We start from the raw sequence: 23,774 nt of genomic DNA on the forward strand, positions 1-23,774 counted from the left end.
AGAAAAGAACAAAACAAGAATCAGAAAAACACTGAATAAAGCCATGCCACAGTGGCCACTGGAGACCAGAAACACAGATGTTTGGGGGAAATCTCTGCTCTTTTACAGGTGTTTGTGGGTCAGAGTCCTCAACTATAGCTCTTCCTTTGCTCCCAGATGAGCACAGCATCCCAAAGCTCCCCCCTGCAGAGAAAGGGGACCAGTATGTTCTCTTGCTGCCATCCGAAAGCAGAGAAGGACATGTGGAATCATGTTATTTAAAGCCTTTCTCCTCAGTTTATTTTATCTGGGACCTGAGCTGTATAATCCAGGCTCTCTCACCAGAGCTGCATTGAAATCGAACCTTTGAAAGAATCACGTTGCCACCTAAGCACCTATACAAAGGAAGCTTGGAGTCGTTTAAGGAAAATTGTACATAAACACCATGGAAATTAGAGCAATATGTTGCTGTTTGCATGTGTACTTTAAACATTTTTTGGAACAAGGATCTACAGGGCAGAACAAACGCATTGTGCACCAAAGCCAGCTCAAAAACTGTCAGCAATTAGTTTTCTTCAATAGTCATTATGCTTTTTCTGTGACAATAAAACCCTGTGAATATTATGCCTCCTAGCAGATTGTAGTGCATCTCTTCTGTAAATTCCCCAAAGCGTCAGTATGAATCCCCGGGCATGGTATTGCAATTATAATGAGGAATGTTCTGAATGCGTAAGTCTACCTTCAACCATCTGGAGTGCCTCCTTTATTAAATTTGTTTTCAGTGTTTATACAGTCTCCTGGTAATTAATTTAAGGGATAAAGTAGATTTGTCTCATGTTCAGAAGCCTGTCATTCTTCCATTTAATGACAACTGGAAAGATTAAAGACAAAGCAATACATAATTATATCCAGTATACTAATATAGAAAAGTGCTAAGGCTGTTACCTTAAACACTAAACACACATAACCCACACAACTACAAAAAGCCCACAAAAAAAAAAAAATCTGCCACAAAAAACCCCCTTGAATTTTTGATCACTGTATTTGGTATAAAGGAGATGATACAGTTTTGCTCTCATTAGCGAGGAATTACAAATTAGCAAGGTCATCCAGAGACCAGCAAGACTGCCGTGCCATCATACTTTAAGACATATGGTCTGTAGACACATAGGATACAGAGTCCTGAAGGAGGCATGAACCAGCTATCCGCATTTCCAGAAGCATGGAGAGATGACAAAGGTGCCCAGGCCTTGAAATCCATCTAACTCATTAATACCCGTGGGTTTAATGTTGTAAGTACCAGTACCCGAAATAAGGCATGGGGGCATATTGCATAGGACTGCTAATTGCCCCAAAGGCAATAGGATTTTGGTTTAAACAGTTTATAAACCGGGGCGGGGGGGGGGGGATGTGTGTTATTGTTGTGTGATTTATTTATTTATTTTTAATACAAGCTTGAATTGCATTTAATCAGAGAAAGGGTGACGTGTGTAATTACACCATAGCATGGATGGGCCATTATGGGCTAGTGTTTTCCTTTAAGTCCAGTCAGTGATTTGAAGCATTAATAGCCTTCGTAATTTCTTCCTAACTCACGTAAGCACAGATGCTAGTCTTATTTATATAAGCAGCTCCTTGCCTCGCTGTTTTCCAGGGACTAAATAAAGTTCACTAAACTCATTAGACTCTGTGATAGAATTGATCGATCTGTCTGTAAACAAGACCGACCATTTCAAACTACACCCCAGCTTCAACCAGCAAACCTTGCCTGAACCAGTGTCAAAACTGGAAAGTATATTTCTTACTTGGATAGTTGGCACTCTCATGGAAGATGTTATTCCTCTTAAGACATTTGTTTTCAAACCTCCAGAAAGCTGTTCACCAATAGCGGTCCAATCCTAAACAATAATTCATTGTCCACAATTAGTTGTACATCAGTTGCCATAAAATCTAGGGTCATCTGGACTAGATCCAGTAGGGACTTAGTTGCCTGCATGCAAGTACATCACCATGCACTTTCTACAGTATTTAAGTCATGTCCACTGCCATTAAATCTTAATTTCCCTTTAAGGAAAACAAACTTACTGATTACAGCAAACATCCCAAGACCAGTCCCTTATTCGATTCTTTTTACAGTGATACAGCTTGAGAAAAGCCAGACTTCATAGTGAACTGCCTTTTATCCTTCACTGGGAAGCCACAAGCAGTGAGAAAACATGAATAAAAAGATTTCAAGAGCATTAAAAAAAAAAGTAATTTAATAGTGAATAGGTGTGAGAATTGAAACAATCTACTAAATTCTACAATTTATCTTGCACTGCCTCTCATAGGGAGAAAGAATGTGTGTAAGTAAAACAATTAGGTCTGCTTTTGACTATAAGAGACTACAGTGAAATATTTGGCAACACTCCTAGCAGAAATCCAGGCCTGAACCCTCCTTAAAGCCACAAGCGCATTACCTTGCAAATGCGGAATAGCTATTTGGGCGAGAAGAGGGATGTCGAGAGGCTTTTGTTTGTTTGTTTTCCCAGATAGAATTAGATGAACTGAAGAAGTCTCTCCCAACCCTTTATGGAGCTGCCTGAAGAAGTATTTCAAAGCTAACATATTTCTGCCCTCAACTCTTATTTACTGTTTGGGCTTACATGGACCACTTTGCCTATTCAAGATTTTTGATGTAATATACTGAGATCTAAATACCAGCTAGGCTAGTTTTATTTCAGTTTAACACTATGAAATATGCCTAAATACACATTGATTCAATAAACTCTATATGTCACACAAGGTGGCTGGGAAAGAAAAAAAAAATATATATATGGCTCACTAGTCAAGCATTTCTACACGACCAGAACACAATCTAAAGAACATCCCTAAAAGCCACAGTCTCATGGAGGGCTGAATCAGAAGCAATATTTCAAATAACTCCAGAAGTAACAAGATTAAACCTCTGTGTGAGTTCTATCTTACCAAGGAGAAACTCTAAAGCTAAAGCTTGGAAAAGCAAAATACCACACACCAAGGAGACAACAAAATTAATTCTTTGGGAGATGGGTTTTCACAACCAGAGTTTTCTTAGAGAAAGCGAATTTATAAAAACAGCAAAAATACTTCCTTTTAAAATTAAAAAGCAAACACAATACGAAATGTACGGAATTAAAGAGTCGATGCCACTGCCCTAACTTTACTAACCTGTGATCAATGCAAGTCTTCTGCAGCATAAAATTGCCTGTTGGAGTTCAGAGAGTCCGTTAGCTGCTTCACGAATACTCGATGCCAGCAGTATGACCAGACCTGCTGCTGAAGAGGGCAAAGTTACAAGAGATAGCACGTGTGGGCCAGAGCACAGCCTTTGTGCTTACTGCGACGTTTCGTGGGACAGTAGCACAGTCTGAAGACTTCAGCATGAAATATTTAGAATGACCAAAAAAATGAAGACTTTGAGTCAAGACGACATGGAAGAAAGCTACAGATGGATCCTTTTGATTTTTTTTTAGTGGGTATAGTTCAGTACTTAAGAACAATCTTAAACAGGGAAAAATGGTGTAAAGATAGAGTTCTATGAAAAAGGGTTCAGGCCCTGCTTTTGCATTGTGATATTACTGGGCAGCAGATTTACGGCATGCTGGAATCAGAAACAAGGCACTACACAGGCACATTCAAAAACAGCCCTGTGGAAATAAAATTTACTCTTAGATTCCCTATAACCAAAAATACATGCAGTCCATCAAATGATAAAACTGCCATCTTTATATTCATATAAAAAGGTGGAAAAATATATTAAAGCTTATCACTGTTATCATACATTCTGTAACTTCTCAAAACTTCGTTTCAGGCCAGCTGTAGCTAACATCCTTTTTAGTTCTAGAGGTTTTCCTCGGTGTTTTACTGTAGTAACTGCTAAAAGTCTACAAGCTTATCTAGTAGGGCACTGGAAAAACAGCTACCCACATCTCAGAGCATTTGCAAAGATATTTCTAGTCTCTGTCAAACCAAAGCTATTTCCAATGGGTTTTGGGACTGGCCCAAGCATCCGTGGCTTGTCCAAGGCACCAATGCCCGGACGCCCAGCCGGGTGGCTGAGCGAAGGTGCTTCCACCACACAACCAGCTCCAAAGCCAGCTCCTGCTGTCATTTACCCGAACACAGACCGTGCTGGGCTGTCAGACCACAGCTGCTCATGTTTGTGGGCATCAGTGCAATGATGCAGATGAAGAGAGCAAGCACAGACCAACCAAGCCCTGTTTTGCATGCTAGTCAGTCCCAGGGCGTATCCCCCAGTTTTATCAGCTGCCATGAAGTAGGATATTCATAGCTGACCTCACTCAGCTCTACAAAAAAACCTCCCATGGACTCCAGCAAGGCTCAGTCAGCATTAAACACTGTTAGAAACACCATGCCAGGGCTTTATTTTTTCCTGCAAAGCGTGACTCCATCACTCATGTCCCTATCCTGCTTCTCCAGGCAGGAAGCAGAGGGGCCTGTGCACCAGCTGTGGCACAGATGTGCCAGCAGTGAGTTTGCAGAAGCCAGACCACTCCATCACACATTCATAGCAGGGTTACAGCTGCTTTCTGTCATGGGAGGGAGCAGCGGGGCTGACCCTTCCCTCGGCAAAATTCAGCCATCCCCATTGACCGTCACCCTTCAGTCCCAGAACAGCCACTTTTTCCCTTCCTTTCTCCACCCTCCTTTATCTCACAGGCCAGCCGCCCTGTTCCTTTATATGCTATCAATGCTTGTTCCTAAAATAAAAAAGGCAAACACATAGCTGAACATTTCCCAGGCCATATCCACCTTCTGACAACTCCCTTCTGTCACAGAATATCTTTATCTCTTTCCTGTCACTTGAAACCAAAGTCACTTCTACCAGCCTCACCATCACGGCTGTCTCCAAGCCAGATCTAGTCCCTCTACAAAACACACTGCAGTGGTACTTGTAGATAAAAAGGACATCATTATTAATGGAAAGGTTCATGCAAGGACATTTTCTCTTCCCATTTCAACACATTATTTTCATATTTTTCTAGCAAAAATAACTCAAACTTGTCCAGAAAAGGGATGAAGGAAGTGATTTTAGATACCTTCTAACGAGATATCAATATACATTTAAAAAAAAAGGAAAGAAAAAGACAGTATAAATCTCCCCAAAAGAATCTCAGAGCATTGATTTAACAACCTGAGAACAACGGCTGGGACTAACTTCTTTTTCTTCTGCTGTCCTTATTTTTGTGCCTACACACTACCAAAGAGTACCCATTCCCTTGCAGCTTCCCAAACACGCTTATCAAATTTCTCTGTTATTCACTGTCTATGCTTCTAAAAACTGCCATCCTCACCTGTTCCTCTTCATTTTCTTCTCCCTCTGTTACCACCTTTGTAACTCAATAAAGTTTCTTAGAATTCAACTGCTATATCTATGATCCTGAAAATGCCAGCATGTTTTAACAGATCAGCCAATGAAAGATAAGTTATATTACAATGTTTTACTTTGTAAAGATATAATCACATAACAGTATAGTCACACTTCACCATGAACTTATGAAAAGTTTCAGTTCCAGAAATCTCAACTGCCACGTTGGTTTGGGAGGGTTTTTTTGGCAAAACTAAAGAAAAGTAAGCAGAGAAAAAAAAATACTTCAGATAAAACAGTGTAACAGGAAAAAAAATAGTTAAAAAATGCCATAAGTACTATTCCAGTTGTACCAAACCAAGTAGCTTTGTTTTGCAGTGCTCTGTGGTATAAATGTGCTGCCAGTTTATGTTAAAGCCCCTGCTACAGAGCACAGAATCCTTCCTTGCCATTGACATACAGACCCCAAACCTGCCCCACTTCCACCATAAACAGGACTGTAACATTGAGCAATAGACAATACACACCCCAGCAACACTATTTGCACTGTATTAGACTAATTTCATCAGCATTAGCGATCCTTTTCCTTCTCCATTCTTTTTTCATCCTTAATTAAGTTAACTCATTGGCACAAATACCAGAGCTCATTCATTCTCATTTGCATCTTCCCCAGCCCATCGTCTCAACCACCCTCTGGTATCTCTATTGCAGCATCCCAGGAGCTACAACATCATTCAGCTCACTTTGATCTCTATTGCGGGCACAACCGCAGCCAAACGCCACGCGCTTGCGAGCCTTTGTAACAGCACCGGGCTGCAGAGATTGATATTGATCCGACTGCTCTTTGTACGTGAACGTCTGGAGCACAACCTCCGCGCCTCTTAACCAGCCACATCTAGCTGCGCCAAAAAGAAAACACAGAACAAGCAGCTATTCAAAGCCTTTAGCAAAAGGGAGTCCAACTGCATTAGGTCCCTCTTTTCTCTCCCCACCATCATATATTATAAATTGGTCTTATTTTTATGCACTACGTGCAGATAGTATCTGCATCTTCTCTTTGCTCGCTGAGTGCTATGGAAATCTCCACTAGGCTGAGCAATAAACTTCAAACCATCAGCCCATCAAATCAAGAAGTCCACTCTAAGCACAAATAGCTCGTTAAAAGACAGTGGTGTATGCTAGAGCCGGGAAAGGGCAGAGAATGAAGCTTCCCTTATCAGCCGCATGGCAGATATACTTTATAATCTGGTAGGAATGGGCTGCTCTGCAAGGGAAGAGATGGTTTCTAGCTGGTTACGTGACACAGCTGGAGCAGGTACGCAGCCCCGGTACCACACATCCATGTGACAACAGCATCTGGCTCTTACGTCTCTCTCTTTACACAAGTTATAACTGGGTAAGAGACAGTTATTATGTTCACTTCAGTGTCGTGAAGCATAATGGCTGTTTGCAAAGCACTAGCAGAGCTTAAGATGAAAGGTCTCATCATAAGGTAAAGTGCTGGTGATCAGAACCCAGGAGGAGGTTCGCTGAACAGCAGCTCTGGTGTGTCAGAAGCCCCCAGGGAGTCTATTAGAGAGCCTCACAATTAAAGAAATTCATCACACTTCTGACTCATGCCACTTATTTATTTTAATGCAATGCATAAGGAAGACCAAGAAAAGGACAGAAAACAAGGAACAGTTTTGATAAACGTTTCCTTTCAAGCCCCGTCAACCCTGGGAAAGCGGGTAGTATTTCTCACAGACTGCATCACTCACCAAACATCCCACACTTCAACTGCCAACTTGTACCTCGGGTGGAAAGGCAGAGCAGCTGGCAACCACCTACCATGTCTGCACTGTAACAGGAACCAAAGCAGGTGGAATCCACCAGCCCATCGCAGGAACCCCCCAGGGCCAGAGGGGCAGCTGTGAGCACCCAGACACCCTACACAGAGCTGGGAACCCAGGTCCGTGCCCTAAGGGTAGCGCAGTATAAATTAACAGAACGAATGGCGATAAAGGAAGGGCTGACGCAGTGACAACGTGTTTCTTACAAAGCCATCAGCCCTCCCTTGCAGTTGCCCTCAGAGAGTGACTCCCCTCATCGCTCCCACCTGAGCTGTACCACCAGGCAGCTGGGGCACACGGTGCCATACCAGTCAGGGGGCTGAACTGGGAACCAGTCACTCTGCCTGAGTTATTACCCTGGCCACAAATAGTGAATTTGGGTTTTTACCTCAATTTTTATCTATTTATCACTTCTCAAAACCTTCACAAAGGGAAGACAGCGTCAAACCCACATTTTCTAAAATGGCTCAGTTTGCACGGTGAAAGGCAAAGAGATGGCAGGTAAAACGGCAGAGCAAAACCCATAGGGGATCAAACTACACCCACACTTCAACCACAGACCCATCCCCACCCCTGCTCCCCCTCAAGAAAGGGCCCAGCAGCAGCCCAGCCTTTATAACTGTAGAGTTGTTCCCTCTTTCCTGAGACAGTAGCAATTTTAACTGTAAAATATTTACATACAACTTACTTTGCAGAGTCTAAAGCCAAACTACAGCCACACAACCTGCTCCCTGCGTTACTCAGGCCACCAAACTGCACCCAGCTTGTCCTGGAGACTGGTCAGCAGCAACCAAACAAATACAGTGACCACCCCAACAAGGGCACACACATGGTGGCAAACAACACACCAACTCCCAAGTAACCCTTCAGAAATTATTTTATTTCCATAAAACTGAAAACATAACAGGAAAGACCACCACTAACCTCTTTCAAACCAAGCAACACAGACCTTCCTGCTCCCTCCAGGCAACCAGCTACCTCTCTGCTTTCCTGAAAGGCTCCTCAATCAGCTGCTGGGAATCAGGGCTAATTACTGATTTCCAGCTTTCACCTCGCCAGCGAGTCTGGCACACGAGCTATGGACCAGAGTGCCAAGTTCTAATGGGGAATGTCTTCTGTCTCAGAGATTGCGTATTTTTTTGTATTACTGCGATTGGCTTTTGCTGTTTGGATTAAAAAGTCTTCTTATGTCAGATGTCTTGTCCCTTATATTTACTGGTTCCATGTGTTTAACTTAATTTCATTAAACGTGCTATAGCATTTGTGCTCCCTCTCAGAAATACCAGCTTTAAACTGGGGAAGAAACAGCTGGACTCTGATGCCACAAACGGGAGGGTGACTGCGCTGCGCTGAGGCAGCAGCAGTAATAACTTCATGAAATTCTAATGCCGTTCCCTATTTTTACCAGTAAATAGGAGCAACTATTGCTTAAAGTAACGAGTATTCGCAAAGTTGTTGCTAACACACATCGTTGCCTTTTAAAGCACCCATTTCCTAAACAGGAAGGGAAGGAATAGCATCATTGTTGGAAAAGCAGTTTCGAAAGAGTTAATGTATTTGGCATGGCAGACACATTGCTACGTTAATTGGGTTTTGACGTGCACCCAAACGAGTCTGTTAAAAAATGAAGCAGGCATACAATGGCAAAGCGCTTTCTTGAATAAAAACTTATAACAAAGGTGGTATTTAGGTTTCAATTTCTTTTGTCATGCTATCAGCTGTTAGCCTTTCCAAGCATCAATCACTAGGAATTGAAATCATTAGAAACAATTTCAGTGAAGCCTACAACACGCTTACCAAGATGTGAGGGCAGAGTCTGTCCTGAAGCAAATGACATTTGGTTGAAATTGTAACTGTAGAAATGCTAAAAAAGTTATAATGAACCTTGTAACTCTGAACAAAAAACCTGAAGTCTTATAGTAGGCTTTGCCTTTTTATTTCACAGAATCAAAGTGGGTCCCATTTTCTACTTCTTGGAACAAAAAATTACTTTTTAAGCCAACCCTTTCACTGAAATACCTTTACAATTTCTGCTTTGTTTAGAAATAACTTTTAGCAAGTTTGTTCAACAACAGATAAAAAAAAAAAGAGAATTTTTCTGTACAAAAGTCATTAGAATAATATGTTCTAAAAAAAAAAAATCAAAACCACCAGCCTTGCCATCCAGAAAGTCCGTAAGAACTTTTGATGCATTTGAATTTGAAAGCCATACTTACAAGATTATCACTGTACCCTTGTAACATCGTGACCTGCTCACATATATGAGAGTAAGGAACTCAAGGGCCTTTTCTAGAATTCATCTTTAAACAATGACTTTTTTTTCTGGTTATGGAAAAGAAAATTCAGACCATTTATAGGCACAGTTTTGGTTTAAATTATTTGATGATATCTTCAGCACACAGACATTTCCCTGACATACCTTTTTAAAACTGTGATACTTTCAGACAGGGATATGTTGAACAGAGCATTTCCTTGGCTACAGCACGGTGCCTGGCAAAATCAACGTTGGTTAATACTAAAGACAAATTTCCCAACAAGTTTTAGATGCTTAGATTTTTTACCCAGACCATTTTGCTTCCAGTATTGGATAAAGTATCAAAGAATGTGAGGTGTAAAGGTTTCCAAGAATCTACAATAACAATTGTGTGCAGCGCTGTCATGAATACATAAAGGCGAACCAAATAAATCTAGTGGAAAAACATTCCTAAAAGTGTTTCATATCTTATATTGCATTTGAACTAATGGAAGATGCTGGGGAAAGCACAGCTTGCTTTGCACTTGCATACTGATGGGTCATATCAAAAGGAATTTTTTTGCTGAATAGATTATATTTTGTCTATTTTAAGCAAGCAGTTACATTTATGTTAGATATTTTTAAGTGATTACCTTAAAAGACCATGTAACTCGCTTCAACTTTTGCCTTGATTGCATAAATCAGCAGTTAATTTAATTGGAAAAGATTCTGACTTGAGACAAACAGGGTAAAATTTCTGTCAGCTGAACCACCGAAGATGTAACCTCAAAAGCTACATATTATTTAACCTGACGTTTCTGTTTACTGCAGCAGGGAAAGTTTTTTGCTCTTTAATCCCATTAGCCCTGCTGAAATAGCAGGCTGGAGTCTGCACCATCTGGAACCAGTCGGAGCTAAATGAGCAGCTCCACTGGCGATGCTCAGTTGTGCAACCCATTGGATGTGCTGGCGTACAATCTGAGTAATGCTGATCTTTAATTACTCGCACAGCAAAAACAGAGAGGGAAAGCGTAAGTGGTTTCCACTAGACCTCTCCCTCAGCTGCAAACCCTGCTCTTGGGACTGGGAGCTAGAACAAAATCCCTTTCCCAGGATGTGTTGGTCATCAGGAGTGCTCCAAAAAGTACCGTGGGGAGCGGGTCGGGAAGGGACTGGGGAGCAGAGGTGAGGGCAGGTTTGGGGGAGGAAGGTCCACGCAGGGGGCTCAGGGGCAGTGTGTGCTCCATAGTGTTGGAGAAGCTGTGATGGCACGTGAGCAAGATGTTTCAAACAATACCAGCAACATGCTTTTTATTCTTTCTCCACAGGCTTCCAACATTTTCAAATGAGGTGTAAAAGTAATCCTCCCTGTTCTGCAAAACCATTTTTCTTTCTCTTGTCTAATTTTATCTTCCAAACTAGAAATGAGGACAAAACACTCAAATTGGTGCTGAAAGAGAAGCAGCAGCAGCATGAAGGAACGATGCCATGTCCAGAGCCCGTGTCCTGCTGTTCCCATGCCCGGTACACGAATTAACCTTCCCAGAGCTGTGATATGGATGTTCACGCTGTTCAACTCACATGCCACGGCCCAACACTCCAGTTTTTCCACTTCAACCCATCACATCCCTTATCCCATCAGGGTAATTGAGGTTCCAGTTGCCTTATTTTTTTCCCAATCAGCTTTCAAATGAATTGACCACATAGTCACTAATCCTGATATGGTGTCTAGCAATATTAATTAGTCTATCTAATAAGCCTAATAAACAGCCAAGCTTTGTATTTCTCTGTTGTATTCTCTAATTAATTCATTGCGTGCATTTAACAAAGTGTTTTATAAGGGAACAGATAGACACTGCCGAGTCTTCTTCCCTTGTAAAACCCAGGCTTTGTTGCTTGTAGTTGAAATAGTTTTAGTACGCTGAAAAAAAGCCAGAGTAATGCATTGGACTGAAGTAAGCATTTATATTGAGAGATGAAATATATTCCAGTTTAGCCATAAGATTTTTAACTTCTTTTTCACTTTCACTAGTTTCTCGTTTTATGAGCCTATAAATCATTTTGCCTTACCACTTGACTAAACTGATTTCATGGCTGTATTGTGTCAAAATTATCTCCTCTAAATTGCCAAGTAGGGAACATGGACGTATGTACAAGTGGATTTCCCTTCCCTCTTTCCTCTCCCCTCCACAGTCTCTAACGAGTCTCCACTTTGCTGTCAGCCATCATCAAACGTTGGAACGATTTTTAAGAGTGAGGAAAGAGATTGCAGCTTGTTAGGTTTTAATATTCTGACACTCCTTTGGGAGTGGATGAAACTGTTCATTTTATTTTTCCACAATCTCATTTGGCTTCCCTGGACTTATATATTGCATTTTTCCTTAATAGATATCAACTTTAATTCTGATAAAAGGCTCAGATAAATGTAGTGTGGTTCTGATAATTTACAGACTCTTAAGACTTTTCTAGCCTCTTAAGGCAATACTTATAATTCTTTTCTCTTTCTTTTTTCTTTCTTTTCTTCAATTTTCCTTCTGAAACAGAAAATGTGAGGCTTTTTGAATGTTGGTTAAAAATAAAGAAGAAACAAAACCAGTGCTAGGCTCATAAACACTTGTTTAGAAATGACACGTGTGCTTTTAGAGGAAAAAAGTACTAGTTTAAGTAAACTGTTTCCAACTATGTGAAAATATCTGTACTTTCAGGTCCCATACAGATTTTTCTCATGGATAAGACTCCAAAGCCTGTTTAATCTCTTCCTCCATACCTCTCAGGTGTGATTCCTGTGCAAAGTACCTTCCGAGTTGTTCCACTGGGGTGATATCACTTAATCCTGCCTGCTCCCGGGCAGCTCAAGTCTAGTTTCAAAACTAGGGAGACCAAAAAAGTGCAATAAATGCTGATCAAAATTGTCCTGCTAACCACTAGGAATTATTACTAAGTGGCCCGTGCATAAAAACTTGCTCTTGTCTTTCTTAAATTTGAACTTACGGTATCCTGTGTGTAGACCAGAAAACACTTACACAAAGGGATCCAGCTCATGGGATGATGATATCCAACTGGTTTAGTATTTCCTAGTGTGCTTCCCATCGATACTTTTTGTTGATCTGTCTTCCCTAGGGCAGTAAATATATTTTACGCACGCAGCGCTTTTTTTCCTCCCTATCATGAGTGTTTTGTTTTGGTACAACCACACAGTGAGTAACTACACGTGGAGGTGGCTTATGGTGCTAATGTTGGCTACATCCTCTCCCATACTGGTTGATGGACTAAATTTTTTTACAGTGTGGGTTTAAGTTGTTTTGGGTTTCTTAAAGGCTTTTATTTCAAACAAATAAGGCATTAGATGTGAAGTGCAAAACAGATGCATTGGAATATTCTGTCCAGATAATCTGTGCAAGTAAATGTCATGTAAGTAGGCTATTTTATTCGGAACAAATAGTTTTTAAGAGATATATAGTTAGTAGTTTCTTAGGTGAAGGTTAAAGATTTAATAACATAGAAACTGTGCTAACATTCCATGTAAAATCCTGTTTTTCTTTACACCAGTCCAGCTCTTCCCCCAACAGCAGCAAGAGTAAAAACAACTGATTAGGTCCTTCAAACACTGCCTGACTGCTGGAGACCTAAAACCTGCTTGTACAAATGTCTGGCCACTGGACACCCTAAATCTAGAGGTTCAGGCGCTCTCTCCGCGTGGCACAGTCCTATGGAACCACGGTGGGGGTGGGTCTTTCTCCACAAGGCTCCTCACGGCCAGTCTGTCCCTTCAGTTGCGTCCACGAGCACGCAAGAAGCCAGTGTCCCTGCTGAGCAAGTGGCTGGTGTTCTCCGTGGCTTATGCCATCAATAGCCATCGACCAGTAGTAACTGTATAGTTAAGATTGCAGCTAGCTGTCCCGGGAAAGTTTAATTTGACACGTATGTCCTCTGTTACCTGCTGTATGCCTCAAGCGCCCCTTTGCCAAGTGAGAATCATTACGTAGGGCTCAGATAAACGTAGGTGAGAAGTTGTTTCAGAAAAGAGATATTGCTTTCATAATAAATGTTTTGGAAAATATTTTTGAAGAAATAAGTGGTTTAAGATTTAAAAGGATGGTAAGAGACCAGATTGGAGAAGTAAATATTGCATGAAACATAAATGCCTGCACTTTTTTTTTCTTTTTTAACTGAGGGGATAGACACTTGATTATAACACATGCACCATTAGTGCTTCCTTTCTCTTTTTAGCAGCAGTTACCTCCTGTGAAGTGTTTTCTTTGGACTGCAGGAGAATTTGCTCAGTAAATATGGGCAAGAAGAAAGTCTATAATGAATTATCGCTAGCGAATATTCAGGAAAGGCGTCTGCTTTTGTGCAGAGAAGACTCAGTGATCCCGATAGCTTGAATGCACCTGCTGCAAAGTTAACAGCAGTAAAGGGACAAAAAGCTCTCCCTGACGGAGAGAACCATGTCTGAAACTCTGAGTAACCTGCTTGTAGTTCAGCAGCTGATTTATTTCAGACGCAAACCATTTCTCCTGTGACAGGTGATATATGTGAGCAAGCACTAATGATGGTCACAACGTAAGTGATGGATGACTCCTCGGCTACTGTCCAAACTCCAGATTTTAGCCCCCAGCTTCGGTCGGAGCGCCAGGCTGAGAGGTGCTGTAAATCTGCGTGGCTGCAGAGTTGCCTACATACCAAAGTTAAATAAGCTAAAAGGCTTGGCCAATTAGTCTTTAAATAAGCTTTCATGGAGTAGGAAAAGAGTTGGGAGAGACATTAATTTGAAGCGGTTTTGATCTACGTGTGTACACATTGCTGACAGGAAAGAGGATGGCACAGAACCAATAAAAAGGGAAAATGCTAAGCTGGAGAACGGGAGAGGAAACAAGGGTAAAAATGGGTTTAATGCAATAAGATATATCATGCAGGGTTGAAAAGTCAGAATGTGAAAAGCCAGACTGTGAAAAGCCAATTAGCGCATCGAATATGAAAAGCACCCAAGTTAAATACAGAGAAGATCAGAGAGCTGAAATATGGATGTTCCCAGCATGCAGACATAAAGGAATTTCAGTTGAGTATATAAGAAAATGTTTTGGAAAAGAAATGAAATGCAGTGAGAATTCAGTAAAAACAAGCCTGCAATAGGCAAATGATAGATTCTGAAATGAAAGTATAAAAGCCAAATCTTTACATAGTGTCTAACACTGACAAGACACTTTGAATTTATGAGGTCCTGTGCCATAAACATCACAACTTCGAAAGCTGATTTCTTACCTGATGCAGGTTTTTATTTAATCTCCTTCTGTTCTTGGAATGTTAACGAGCAAAAAGCTGGATTCTAGTACAGTTACTTATTACTAGAGCAAAAAATAAGGACCAACATCAGCACCCATATTATAAATGATTTAAAAAATATCTTGAAAATAGTCTCTCCTATTAAGCAGCTTGGGTGCTCATTGTGGTCTGAACACATTGAAAACTGCTTTAATATAAATATTGAATTCATAAGTGACTTTTCTGCATTTAGAGCGGTCACCTGATGGCTTTTATTCAAAGGAGATGAAACAGAGGGTTTTTTGCTGTCCTCATATCTCAATAAAGGAAACTTCGGCAGCGTAGGATGCTTTCAAAATATTACAGTTGGAAACAAGAAGTTGCTTGAGTTTCTAACACTTACTGACAAAATTTGGCTTAACACCTCCATATATCATGAGAAAATATATTGGCAAAATAATTGCCTTGAGATACGAGAACCTTGAATGAAGCAATATGGGCGCTTCCTGCAGGCTAAATGTACATTAACTTTACATCCCTGAGCAGCTGCCCCCCGGAGCCGGGTCAGCGGCAGCTCTTGCTACGGCTCTGCCTGCAGCGGGGACGCACGGGCCAAGCTCTGCAACCAGCGCGGCACGTGGTGACCAGCTAGTTGTGTCCGTCTGGTGGGTAATCCTGGTGTAAGAGCCTTCTGCGGAACAGCTGGGAAAGGTCTCCGAATTGACAAAACAGACAAAACCCACTTGTGCAGGAATTTGTAATCAGCGTTTAAAGCTTGCCTATTACTCCATCTGCTGAAGTCTTAGTGGAACAATTATGCAGAGGAATCATCCAAGTAAGCAGAGTAGGGAAGCTACCATAGACACCCCCTTTTTTTTTTTTCCTCTTCTTTTCTTCCTTTTTTTTCTTTTGCATTGATGCATTTTACATTTCAATGGTTCAAAAAGATTTTTGTGTAGTATATGTTTTGAATAGTTTAAAGCTGCAATTCAAAATAAACATGTTTAATATCAGAAATGTAAGTACTTAAAGAGTGGAAATTATATTAGGGTGTTCAATCCTGTCTCATTTTTTTAAACATTGGGGAAAAGTTTAAGGATGAAATCAAATATAGTAAGTTATTTAACACAAGTACTTTATATTTCTTGAGGCAGTCAGTACCTCAAGCTAATGTCAAGTTAACATTCAGGATTCTTGATGAGCTTAAGTTCGTAATTTAGTTCAGCCATTATGCCAAAATGCTCTGCAGTACACGTGGAAAGCGTCGTACGTCTGTTCTTCAGATGAGGATTTGTTTTCTCAAATAATAAAATGTATACAGTTAGAGGCTAGCTTTGCAGTGTTTATTCACGGTGCTGTAAATACTAAATAGTTAAGAAACCTAAGCATTCACCTTAATCTTTGGGATATTTCATTTTGAAATGTTTTTGTGGATGTAACTGCTAGCGGAGAGGTTTTGCTCAAGATGCTAGATTATTCGAGAATAAGACTGACCTGTGTGGCTAAAGTCTACTATACATAGCATCTTCCTTCCAAGAAGGAAGAATTTTAATTTACAATTTTATAATTCATTTTCTATCACTTGTCTACTGAAAATAAAAACTTTTTGGAAGCAAAAACTATTCTTAAAATTCCAACCTGAAGTCTATAAAAGTAGAAATACCTTTAGTAGTGCCTGCAATTATAAGACCAATTATGCAATTAACTTCAAGTATAGAAACAACCTCTCCCAAACTTCTGCTATCAAAGCTACTAGCACTACTGAAGATAGAATAGTTTCTATGACAAGAAATCCCCCAGCAGCTTCCTATGCCATTAGGCAACAAAATCAGATGGCAAGACTCTTCGCATTAGTAAGAACAAACACTTAAGTCACAACCGGCAGTAGGAAAAAAAAAATTAATTATTTAGTGTCACCATTCTGTTACAGAGTCAGAAGTCAGGCTGGGGCACGGCAGCTTTTGCTCATTCTACTGCCTGCGGTACATCCTTTATTCATCCATTAGCCTTTTCCAAACCAAGGCACATCCTCTAGATGTTGCTAAATCCCGGCAGCGCTCTGGTTTGTGGTTATTGATTGCCAAAAGATTAACATGATAATGCCTGTCTGTAAACCAGTTGATGTTCAAACGTTACAGTAGAGCAGTCCTCTCCTCACCCTTTTCTATCCCCAGCAGGGCAATTACTTCCCCGTGACAGCCATCATTAGCACAGAGGTCCTACGTCACTCACTGTGTCGCTATTCATAAACCAGAAAGAGCCGCGTACAGCTGTGGCCACAGCCGCAGCTAACACAGAGCCGGTTTCACTGGAGTTCTCCATTTTACACATGCATTTCTGCTGATGGGCATCTACTAATTTCTCAGGAGTCGCTCCAGAATAGAGCGATCTCACTCCACTCTGGGGTGTGCTTGGCCCAACACCTCCCTGGGAGCAGAAATCATGTTAAGACTACACTCAAAGCAATTAAATTTCTCACTGATCTCTCCTCAATTTGATACACTAGAAATTGTTTTTCAATCCTGGCTCAAAGCTCGCGTCACGAAACAAGATGAGAGTGCTGGCAAGCCGTGGGTTATTGATTTGCACAACAAACCGTAGGGTCATAACATGCTGGATGGTTTACTTCCAAATTCAAGTAGCTCCATGAAGACTCCTTGAACAAGTTAATTCTAGCCTTGAGCTAGAGATGACATCGCTGCAGGTTAACAGAGACTGAACAGATCAGCAGTGCCCGAAGAACGAGCCCTCCTGCAGCTCAGCCTTCAAAGCAAACTGGTGTTCAAAGTTGCGCACGGACCAACTTTGTCTGGCTGAGAAGGGCCATGTAGGTATACTTGTGCTACCTATCCATTTCTGAAGCTTTCAATATTAGCTTTTGCAGCTTCGCAAGTGTTCTTTTAAAGCTGTTGGTTAAGACATATGGGGAGGAACTTAAACGCAGTCTTTAATTTATTCAGTGTGTAAAAAGGATACGTTTCAAACCTTCCCTATGACTCTGTGAGTGGCTCTTTAGCCCAATAAAACCCAACGCTACTAACCAGCATACTCTTGAGATCTCTGTTAATTTTCTAAAGAAATAACATATGTACATGTGTGCACACTGTAAATATATATATACACACACATACACAGAGTACCTCCATGCCTACAAATATTTTTGGAATTCTCTCTCCTCCTGGAAGTCTATTTTCCCAACTGAATTTTCAGACAGCTCAATTTTTTTCTAAACTCAGTATTAAACTCACTATATTTTACAGAGCAAATGAAAACCCTACCAGATGGCTAGCCAAGGCTATTACAGGCTGTCATTACTTTCCACACCCACCTGTCCCTCCAGATTAGGAAATATGACTGAAGAGTTGGTTTTCCTCATGTGCTATTTCATAGCGGCGTTGCCAGCGAACAGATGATGCCTCGCGGTTATCTTCAGCTCCCCCAGAGCACTCGCTGCCATTCAGCGGGGTTGCTTTGCTGTCCTTACTCAGAAAAGGAATATGTACGTTCTAAAGAAGTACACCTGCTCAGAACAAAATGCCATCTGACGGAGAGCATAGTATTTCACTGCATAACTTGAAGAAAAATCAGCTTTATGTCCAAAAATAACATGTGCCAGAGCCGTCAGTATCACACATCTACAGCCAACTGGAGGCTCCATCTTCTCTGACTTAGGCTGCACGGTATTCATTTACAAAATGGACACACAGGTAGCTGGAACCAGACTCAGTAATTTCTCATAAACCAGGCACTTTCTTCCTCATCTCCAGTTCCTTCCTTCTCCCGCCATTGCCTTCAGGACATCAAAGCACAGGTGCTTCCAACACACGGGGAAAGCCCTCAGGCTCGATGGGAATGGACATGACACCCCAAGCTCTGACCAGCAGCTCTCTCAACTCATAATTTTGTCTCCCCATCTGATCAGCAATGCAATCTGTATCCAGCTCTGAGGGCACAGCCTGTGCCAAGGTCAGCTAATCAGTGTTAATGTAGAGTGCATGGGACTACCCGAGGGCAAACGGCAGCTGATTTGAGTTAGCATGTGTTTGTCATCAATAAAAGAGATCGATTTCAAATCATGTCATATTTGCTAGGGCTGTGTTTCCAGGCAGTTACTACAGATGCTGTCACCTTCTAACTTGTCTTTTCATCTGAGAGCTTCATCTGGCTTTTTTTTCCTTATTTGCACAGATGCATACATAAAATATAATTTAGTCCCTCTTTTGCAAAGTGCTCCAAAGGCTATTCATTAATTTTAGCACACACAACAGGGCTGTAAGTCCTGGGAATGTTAGAACTGCTTCAGCTTAAATCTTGCTCCACAGACCATGCAAACACTGTTAAGTGCAAACATCAGCTGAGCAGCAAACAGCAGTTCAGTAGTTCCTAAAGATGAATCCGAAGGAATACTGTGGATGTGCACGTGGTGGATGAGTATCTATTGCTCTCGTTACGAGGATGCACAGATCTCCTGGGCAGGATGGGGCTTCTGCACCGCTCGGGGAGACAGAGCTGCTCCTGAACCATCAAGGTCACGGGTGATGGTGGCGTGGGCTCGTGCCTGAGCCCAGAGGGAGCCCCTCACCCAGCCCGGGGCAGAGGTGAGGAAATAACCTGACCTTTCCGGCTGCTAGACAGTGCCATCCTTGGAAAATTTTAGTACCTCTACTGTGAGTGTGACAAACTAATAAATCCTCTCTTTCCTATCCAAACCCCTTGCTCTGCCCAGGGATGCTGAACTTCCCTCTCCTGGCTCTGTGAGGCGCAGCCCCTCTCTGGAGGCAGGAAGGAGTCTGGATTAAAAGGGGCAATTAATCCCTGTCACCCCCAGTTTGCCTTCTTGCTCCTGCACCACCGCTCGGTAATTTAGTGTTTTATTGGTAGGCAAGAGCTGCCAAACTGCCCTCAGGTTCTTTCTCCTCCTTGTATTTACCCTTTCTCATTCAGATAGTCAGCCTTAAACTCCAAGTTACTGCGTCACTGTGCGGGGATGGTGAATGAGAGCATCTCTAAATTTTCTAAATGAACGTTTTTACTGTGTAATTCCAGCAACCCTGAAGTGATCCTGGAAACTGTTGTGGTGGCATGGGAACTGTTTTGCTTAGGAGAACAGCAAAGGCAGCTGTCAGCAAAAAACTGCGCTCTCGAGGACTCAGATGTGTATACTCAGGTGTGTGAAGGATAATTAAAATCATTTTGTAATAATTAATTCATAATTAATAATTTAACAAATAATAATTAAGACTTTTTACGTCTTTCTGTACATTGCAACATTTTTCCTGCTGTTGAGCTCATATAAATGGAGGATTAACAACCTTAAATCTGGCCTAAAACTTAGATTTTTGCTTTAATGAACTGTCTTTGATCCAGAGAAATGTGACAGTGTATTTAAGTGCAACTTATTTCACAGTAATCAATCCATTTTTCACTCTTCACTGCCTTTCCAGTTTTGCTGTGCATCTGCACGTGGCAGTAAAAGGCGGGTGATGACAGGAGCGGGTGAGAGCAGCAGGGGCGCAGGTTACAGCACCGCCATTCGGCACATACCGAGCATTCATAAACCCCCTGCGGATTCTGGCTACCCACCCTGGCTGAAATTACCCATTAATAATTTTTATTTCCATCATTGCCAATCCCTTTGGTAACTACCCTAGCCACAATACAACAGCAGAGGCAGTGTGTAAATACTTACTCCTCTTCAACCTATGGACCCCAGTCACTGATGATTTTGTTTTCATTTTTATTGATTAAAGACCTAACTCCTGCAGGACGTAAGACAAATACATCCACCTGGTGACATTTCCTTGCTTCTGGTTATATTTTGTGACCTTTTTGTCAAGCAGATTTTAGCACGGTCCTTAGGGTCTGAGCTCAGACAGCTGTGAGGGTGCTCGTGCGGGCAGCAGCGTCGGGACCAGGGGAGGTAAGGTTGGCCACACTGTACGGCTGCTTTGGCCATGTTGGTGTTCCTCAGCTGGTAGGTGCAATAAGCAAATGTCAGCTGGGTAACCAGGTGAATGTGAGATATGTACAATGTCAGAATTAGAAGGATTTATCTTTTTTTTTTTCTTCTTCTTTTTCCCCACATCACTTCTACAGCTAAAGCTTACAAGATCAGTGGAAAATGAGAGTTGGCATAATCAGACTAGATGGGGCTTCCACTTGTTGATAGTGTGATTTATAGCATGAAGATCAAGTACATGTACAAACACTTTCAGAATTAACTCTGGAACACCTGATGGAAATATAATTGCAGTCAATGTAGAAAGCTGCATCCCAAATCACTGATGTATCTTTAATTCAGGGTTACAACAGGTATCTTTCATTTGCGTTTTTGACCTCAGCTATGATCTCTCTGGGTTTTTTCATGTTCAGTGAGGATGAATCATAAGCAGTGAAGGACATGGCTTAAATTTCAAGTATGCCATTACAGGGCAAGCAGTAAGGCAGAAGAAATTATTTTTTGCTTATTAACTGAGCAGACTCATCTGGGAAGAGTAAAGTGACAAATAAATATGCCATTTCCCACTGCCACTCATAGAGTGACTTTCAAGAGCAGAACCATACTTTAACTTGAAAACAAAACAGATCTCTGCCAAGTAATACATATTAAACAGTATGATTTTAATTATAGCTCATTAGTTTTTGTTTACTATGTCTAGCTAACTTAAAAAGTGCCTGGGAGACAGCAGCCTGGTCTGACATTCATCACAGTTGTTGGATGGATTGCCATCGGTTTTAATGGGCTAAAAATGATCCCTTGAAAGGCATGTGTTTTAAAAATTTAAGGTGTGCTTTTTAGTTCCTTTGGTATCAAAAAGATTTTGTACTTGCATGCTTTTATAGACCCAGAAGTCTTGAGAAGGATCATACTGGAGCCACTGCTGAGTTTAGTGACAGGTACTGCAGAAGCAATTAAAACCTTGATGTCTGCAGTAGTTGAGAGAAAAGTCTGACTTCCTTTCATGTTCAGAAGGTCACTAAAGTGAATTTGAAGCTGGTATGATAGAACCAAATGGCTTCTAAGTAAGAACCTGACAGAGTTAGTAGAGTTTGACAGGGAGTGTCAAATAATCTCTGTGGAGCTCTAAATACTCACTTCTGATTATTTATGAAAAAAAGTATCATAAGAATATGGAAGTGTCTTTTCAAAGTTAGACAGTGAAATAAGCTTTAATATTTTAAGCTCATCCATGCAATAAATACCAAGCAAGTTATAGCCTGGAATTTTTAGCCCAGAAGAGGAGGCCAACACTAGCTCAGCAGAAGATAAAAATGAGTTGAAGAAAACACTTTTGATAATAGTAGTGACCTTTAAAGCTGTAAGGACACTCAGAAAGATAACATCAGCTTATGGAAGCTGTTTGAATTCAAACAAATAGCTGTCACACAAAACTGAGAATTGGTGCTACCATTTCTCTATCTTACCCAACCGGGTAGTTTAGAGCTGCTAGTGCTGTAGCACTCCATAAATTCTAAGTAATATTCAGTAAGGAAGGGAAAAAAAAAAAAAAAAAGAAATATTACCATGGCAACAGAAAAAGTCGGAATCTAGAAGAAATACCACTTTTACACAGGCTGCACCTAATTCTGGGTCATCCTCGACCATGAAAGGCCAATGACTGAAGAAGACTGAAACTAGCAGAGTTTTTTCCTCTTTCAGTTGACCACTCCTGGGCTCTGTCACAGCCAGCAGTTGCTTTCAACTACCTGCAGGGTTTCTCATAATTATTTTTCTGTTGCTGGTATGTGAGTTTTTCCTTTCTCATTCCTCTTAGTCCAGTAGCTGGGCAAAAGTTAGAAGGTAGTGGTATATCCCATGATAGAAGAATGCAATAAAAAACGGTGCATGCAAGAAAGAGTGGTATCTTCTGTTGCAAAAAAGAATTTGATGGAACTGTGAAATTTTACTGTTTGTTAGTTTTTCAGGGCTGCACTGTTTCTATTATTAGTGATATATTTAGTATAAATAAATACAAATTTGTATATACTAAAATGGAGGCATTAAACATTGAAAGTGTTAAGATATGCGTTTTCAAGAGGTTTTGTTCTTTTCAGGTAATCCTGTATGATCCCAGTGCTGATCTTCAGGAGTAAATCTACTGCCTGTAGACCAGAATCTTGCTCCATATCTCAGGCTATAACAGTCTGAATCTACAAGATAATGATTCCCACCAATAAATTCAGACAGTTGCAGGAAATCCTAAAACAATGCTAAATTATACAAAACGAGTCTATAAGAGGAGTCAAGGGACAGTTTAGTCCATTCACTGTTTCACATCAGGGGAGTTTACAGAAGTTAGGCAGCTACAGTTTCAAGAAATGAGTCAAAAAGGCCTAGACTGAATTTGAACATAGAAAAAACAGAGGAGCAGTCATTTATAGAAGCTACCTATTCTCGTGATTGAAAAAAAAAAATGTTCTTTCCAATATAAAAACATCCAAATGTTGTGAAGGTCCCAAATCCAAACTCTAGACTTGTACCCCCTCCAAGTTTGATCAAGACCTGAGTTTTGATGAATTAGATCCATCTCTAACAAATGCAAGCTTCCTACACAAAAAAAGTACAGCATTAAAGTACAGTCCACAGAAAGGGGGTTGGAACTAGATGATCCTTAAGGTCCCTTCCAACCCAAACCATTCTATGATTCTATGATTTGCATGTGCTCCATAAAATGGTCAATGTCTAGACTGGAAGGAACTTGATTCTTTTCCTCCTCTTCCCTCATTTAGCATTGCTAAGTGATTCCTTCACTCAGAAGTGTGAAAGGTTATTTTACAGTTTTCAAAATGCACTTTCAGGCTGCTTGAACCAGTGTCTTAAAGGATGTAAGCAAATAGGAAGGAATTAAAAAAACCAGTAATTACAAAAGCCCAAGCTATCAAAAGGCTTTTTAAAGGAATCAAAGCTTCTGTGAGCATCACTCTGCTTCAGAACTTTTAATTAGGTCTCTGTTTATATCAAAGAACAGATGGTTTTCAATGTTAATAGACAGCATGGAACCATTAAATATTAGCCATCTATTTCTAAGCTGGTTTCCTCAGGAACCTCAAGAGGACATAGTTTAACGCTAGACCATCTTTCTCAGATGGACGTGTCTCTGTATATTTGTTTCTA

The sequence above is a fragment of the Grus americana genome, chromosome 7 (assembly GCF_028858705.1).
Source record: "Grus americana isolate bGruAme1 chromosome 7, bGruAme1.mat, whole genome shotgun sequence".
Taxonomy (NCBI): domain Eukaryota; kingdom Metazoa; phylum Chordata; class Aves; order Gruiformes; family Gruidae; genus Grus; species Grus americana.